The 6,000-nt window shown below is 44.7% G+C and overlaps 1 protein-coding gene across 1 annotated transcript in view; it reads right to left on the reverse strand.

Moving 5' to 3' along the window:
- CDH5 (cadherin 5) overlaps positions 1 to 5,542 on the reverse strand; it is a 28,419-nt gene extending 22,877 nt beyond the window's left edge. The window contains exon 1 of the mRNA XM_039699700.1: positions 5,324 to 5,542. The gene's annotated coding sequence lies outside the window, so the exon portion shown is untranslated. The remainder of the gene's footprint in view (positions 1 to 5,323) is intronic.
- Between the last annotated feature and the right edge of the window lie 458 nt (positions 5,543 to 6,000).

Below are 6,000 nucleotides of genomic sequence, written 5' to 3' on the forward strand. Positions count from 1 at the left end.
GTGATGCAGCTCATCACTTCACAGCAGGGAAATGAGAAAATACATTCCACAGAGAAATGTGTCCCTTTTTTCCTGTTTGGGACTGTAGTCATGTCCAAGTGCAACTCAGTAATTCAGTATCTGCCCTAATCCTAATCTTTTACCAAAGCTGCTGCTGGCAAGCCCAGGCTACAAAGCAAAGGTGTTTGTGAAATGGTGCTACAGACGATGGGGCTCTGTGATAGTTCTGTCCCTGTGGAGTTCACATTTATGTCTTTGTAAAATGAACCCACTGCAAAAAGGGTTCATTTTACAAAGAAAGCTCTCCTGCTTTCTGCCCTCCCTTCTTCATTTGTGTGCTGGGTAAGTGTCTGGAGTGCCCTGACCATCTGAATGATACTAAAATGTGCCATCGTTTATGCTTTAATGAGAGCCTAAACCCCTAAACAAACAGCCAATATACACAAATTCATTGTAGCTTTGGGTTCTGAGAGGGGGTGTTGAAAACTCTGATACATTATTATTAATACTGATTGCTTGGCCTAATCCTAACAGAATCACAGAATTGTTGAAGTTGGAAAAGGCCTTTAAGCTCATCAAGTCATGAGTAAACTGATTCTCTTGCAGACAGATCATTAATATCTGAAAGAGAATGACAGCAAAAGCCAGAAAGAGAATGCAAATCCCTTCTGAATTCAGGTCTAGGGCTGGAGGTAGAGGCAGGGACTATCCCACAACAGAACGGAGAAGCCAACTAAAGCTCTTTGCAAGGGGGGTTCTGCTGATGGAGCTGAGCCCACCACAGCAGCCATTCCCATCAATGGCAGGATTTCCTATCATTGGCAGGACAGCAGCACCAGCCCTTGGTCTCCTCAAGCAAACACTGGAAGGCAGGCTTTGTGCTCCTGGAGGATTCCCAGGACACAGATTCACAGCAGACAGCCTCACTAAAGGAAGGGGAAAAGGAAGACTGCTGCTACCAGAGCATGCCTTAGAAAGGTGGACAAAGGCAGGAGAAGGAATTTGGTGGAAGTGGAATTTCCCTTCCCACTGTCATGCACAATGAGGCCAAGGGCCCCGTGTGCTGCATGAGCCCACCTTGTCCCTGCTGAGCTCTGCCAGGTGTCAGGAGCACCCTGCCAGGCTGGGAGGGACGGGGATGCAGGGAAATGGACTCAGGCAGAGGTGTCACGGCTGGTCTGTGGCTTGGAAAGAGATGTGTGACACAAACAGGCCTCTGCTGCCTCAAGCTGTGGCAGAGGATGCTGGGGAAAGTGGACAGGAACAGAAGGGGACAACTGGGACAATAAAAGTGGCCTCTTTGGGTTTCGAAAATGAGGAACTGAAAACATTTTTGCCTTTTTGTCTACCTCTAACTACGATGGTGCTCTGTAAGTCCTAGCATTTCAGGTAGCAATGTTGGGGCAGAAGAACACTCTTCTCTCTGCTGCTCTTTGGGAGGGTACCTGCGACATTTCCCTAGTTTGTGCCAGTAACCATGCTGGCCTCTCTCTAAAGTATCTGTAATTTTTCACTATAACTTCTGGACTTTTGTGGCTAATACTTGATAAAGCTTTCAAATGCAGCTGCTAATCTATTATAAGAGCTTTGCTGTCTGTCTCATGCAAAAATACTTGTCTGGAGAAAAGTCTTCCAGAGTGTCTTTTCAGCTCTTGACTCCTGGTCTATTCTCAGAGCACCAAGACTGAAGTGTAGGCAGTGCCATGGAGGGATAGGTTGCCTTGTGCATTTCTCCTGTCTTTGGCATCCCTGGAAATCCCAGGTTCTTGAGCTGCTCCAGGTCCTGTGAGTGTCCTAATTAGCAGCTGGGAGGGCTGGGCCCCACATCTCCCTGCCTGCCCAACAGATCAGACCCATGGCACAAACAACTTCCCTTTCAGGAGATGACAGAGCTTACTTAACATATTCAGCAAAAGCTTGCATTCAAAATACAGCCAGTTCCATTCTTATTGGCAGATCTGAAATTCTGATGCAGATGAATGGAAATCAAATGAAAGGGGCTAATTTGTATTCCTGCACAGAAGAACTGCAAACAGGTTCTTCACAATTTTTTATTGATTTTTCATATTCCAAGGCCAGGCTCACTGCAGAATTCAGGAGGTGCAGTGGTGAGTGGCTGGTGAGGAATTCATTCTGTGCAGGTCTCTGGGGCAGCTCAGGTGGAGCCCCAGGAAAGGGACCCAGCAAAGGGCACAGGGAGCTCTGGCACAGCCAGAGACGTGGCAGGAGCCCAGGGCTCAGCAGGGAGAGCCAGGCTTGGGCACTCTTGAACTGGGAGGGGATAAAAGCCCAGGGGTTCCTTGGCTGGGATCCATCCTGGGAGGCAGCAGCTTGGGCTGTTCTGTTTGCCTGCACTGGGAATAAATGGCTTTATGGAATGAGAGGTCTGAGACTGCCATGGGAGTCCTGGGCTGGAATTGGGAAGGAATCCTGGTCTGATAGAGGGTGTCTGTAGGGACCTGTGGGGTCCTGGAGCTGGGAAGGGGCTCCAGCCCCAGCAGGGACAGTCTGGGGTGGGAGTGGGGCTGCCCGAGTCCCTCCTGGAGGGCTGGACAGGGGAGTTTACTGAACTGTGTGCCTTAATTTCTAAACCGTGCCTTCATTTTGCACAGGTTTATTCCCAGCATTTCTGGGTGGGACCCCAGGGTTTTCAGGCACCCTGGAGCAGGATCCCTGGAAGCTCCTCAGCAGCACAGCTGGTGGCTCCTGGCCAGGACAGTGACACCAGAGTTTGTTTTCTGCGTTTGCTACACCTGCATGGCCCTTGGCAGAGCAGAGCCCCGAAGGGAAGCCCACAAAAAACCTTTTACCATGGCTCAAAAGAGTGTTCAGCTCTGGGCTCACCAAGCTCTGCTCTCCTGCAGCTCTCCAAGGTGTGGGAACTGTTCTGGTGAGTGTGAGCTGGGCACCTCTCTGTGCCTGCAAATCTCCAGTCTGCACCAACCATTCCTGCCTGCTGTGCTCAGGGGAGGAAGGGACAGAACTCACACCAGTGCTAAACTCTGAGGCATTTTCAGTTTGTAAACTCACAAGGATACCAAGGGAAACTCATTTGTTTAAAAAAAAAAAGACACCAAAGTAGTTTCATGCCCAACAAATTTCTCACAAAGGGAACCTCTTATTTTCTTCTTGGCACTAACATTGGAACCTCTGAATTAAACTTGGAGAATCTGAGCAAAACTTGGAATTATGATGAAAATACAATGAAAATTCCTTACAGAAAGCCCAGCTGCCAGAAATAATCAGTTATCTTGATTCTGTTAACATCTGCTCTTTTAGAAAACAAAAAGTATTTTCTGGCCTGATTTACACCTGTAGTTCTGTAAACATGGACCCAGAGAAGACAAGAGCATTTAATGAAAGTTTTTCTATTTTGAATTTGAAATATTAATTGAAATATTAATTGAAGTAACTGATTTATTTTGAGGGACAGTGAAGTCCTTTGTTCTATAAGTGCTGTAAATCAATTTTTACCTCTATCCTGTTTTCCCTCAGCAGAGGCAGGATGTGAGGCAAAGCTGGCAGCAGAGCTGTTAACTCTGCCTTGCCTCTGTGCCCTGCGTCCTGTGAGCTGCACGTTGCTCAGGGACTCAATTTCAGTGTTAACATTTGTTTTAAAAATGTTTCAAGAACACTCGTATGGTCTTCTGTTAAAGAGCAAGGCTTTGGAAAATGCTTCCTGTTGCATTGCAGTGCAGCTGTAGCAGTCTGAAAAATAACCCAGGTTTGTGGCTTTGTGGGCAAAGCAGGAACGATTTTTTAATTGAGTTTATCCTTTGCTTTCAAATTAATTTGTTTTATTACTTGTAAATCCACATTCTTCTCTCTAGCATATTGTACTGTTCTAAGGCTTTCCTATGCTAAATGCATCCTGTGTCCTTTTCTCCTGTGGGTCACCCTTTATTTAAGGATAAAAAGCACCTCCTGGAGATACCAGAGATAAAATTCAAGTCAGCATTTCTGTGATTTGTTTCTGGTATATGAGTTTTTGTTACCAGGCACAAATTAACCTAAGATGAGAAGCTTTTCTAAATCATTGGAGCATCCTTGCTTTTGTCTAATATATTTTCCTGCATGAACATCTATAATACTGTGTGCTTTTACAAATGCTGATCTAATGATTTGTATTCACAGGAGGCAGAGACACATTGATTAACTATACATTTGTTAACTGCAGAAACAGCCAACTTGGAATGTTTTTGGGAGCTAAGAATGGAAGAGATTTTCTCACAGAAATCCATCTCCTTCCATATCTTTTTTTCCCTTGCATTTCTTTCCTTCCTTTATCTTTATTACAGTGTGACAGCCAGTATGGTGAGGTGCTGTGCACACTGACAGTCCCACTATTGCAGAATAGATTTCTTACAGAAAAGCCACTATCAGTTCATCTCTTATGCACAAATACTTTGTCTCTGCAAGCTGCACAGCGAGCTTGTTAGTTCAGGGACCTGCTACACCTGCTCTAGGACAAGATAAAAGCCTTTTCAAACAACTTTTTGTGTTGAGCCACTGCTCATAAGATAACCCATCAGAAAAAAAAATGGATCTTTTTGAACCACTGAGATCAAGGAACCTCTGGAATAAGAATTGTTGGTCTTTTAGAACAGGGTCTGTAAAGCCTGGCACTCCAGAGTTTGAGTGTTAAAGTACCTGGGATGCTTTAAACTTGGGAATTTAGGAGACCAAATCACTGACCTGAGTTTGTATAAACTCCCCTCTCAGTTTTAAACAGGTATTCCAGAGCTGGCCAGGGCACACAGTGGCTGTCACCCCTTGGCACAGGAAAGCCACCCACCTTACAGACAGACCCCAAATCCACCCCACTTCAATAAAACATCAGTTCCCAGCCCAGCACACCTCTGCTCACTGCAAACAGTCCTGGAGCTGAACCTGTCCACACCAGGAGGGAAATCCCTTCCTAGAGGCTTTACAGTGCAATTGGCAGCATAATCTCCACCTCTTTTCCATTATGGATAAACATTGGCAACATGATCTAAATATTACAAAGCAATACCCAAAAAAACCCATGGAATGTATAGATACATATATTTTTTAATAATCTGGGAATATTATGTTATAGCCCAACAAAGCCAGAGCTTTTCCTCTTCCAGTGTCAATTGTTAACAGCTCTGCTGTTTGTACTTGGTGTGGGTGCCATCAGTGTAAGGCCCAAAGGAGCTGGTGGATATGTATAAAATTCATAGCCCATTTGCTGATATTTCTTAACTTATTTAAGACATTAGAAAATAATTTGGGTGGAGGTAAAAAACCCTTTGAAATGGAGTTGATGGCTGAAGGACAGAAAATAACATTTGTCTCTTACCCGAGTCCGAGGTGGCCAAGGTCTGGTATCAAATCAGGCAAACTGAACCCAGGATCCCAAAATTTTAAGCAGAATACAAAAAACGAAGATCAAATAGAAAAATCCACTTCTCTTTTTGTGAAGCAATACTGGGAGTGTTCAGCTCTCCAGTCTCCAAGGTTTTCCAGCTGGGAGTCAGCCTTTCCCATCCTGCATCCCGGCATCCTGTTATTGTTCCAAGCCTTAGTAATTCAGTGAAAAAAGGGAGTGGAGGAAACAAGATAAACTCAGCCTTATTATTGCTCTATCTACTTATTTGTTGCTGACACTAATGAGAGAACTGAATAAAAGGAAACTGGCTCTGAAACACCAGAGTTGGTCTGTTATTTGGTATTGTTTTAGAGAGAGTTTTTGCAGCTAGCAAATATCTGAGAGGAACTTTTGGTGACTGACACTTGATCAGCACAAACTATGCCTGCTTTGCACAAACAGGACTTTCAAAGCAGTTTGGAAGTGTCCTACCTATAAGACTTTTTATACCTGGAAACCAAAAAGGTAGAGCCCTTCTGTTAATGAGACTGGGTTCCTGCTAAGCTCTGTCAGTGCTGGGTGTAAAGATAAAATGTCACAGTATTTTTCACAGGTAAAGTGAAGACCCGAGGAGCAAGTGTAGGTTGTGCCTTTCAGAAGGAGAAAAT

The sequence above is a fragment of the Passer montanus genome, unplaced genomic scaffold (genome assembly GCF_014805655.1).
Source record: "Passer montanus isolate IOZ18808 unplaced genomic scaffold, ASM1480565v1 scaffold138, whole genome shotgun sequence".
Lineage (NCBI taxonomy): Eukaryota > Metazoa > Chordata > Aves > Passeriformes > Passeridae > Passer > Passer montanus.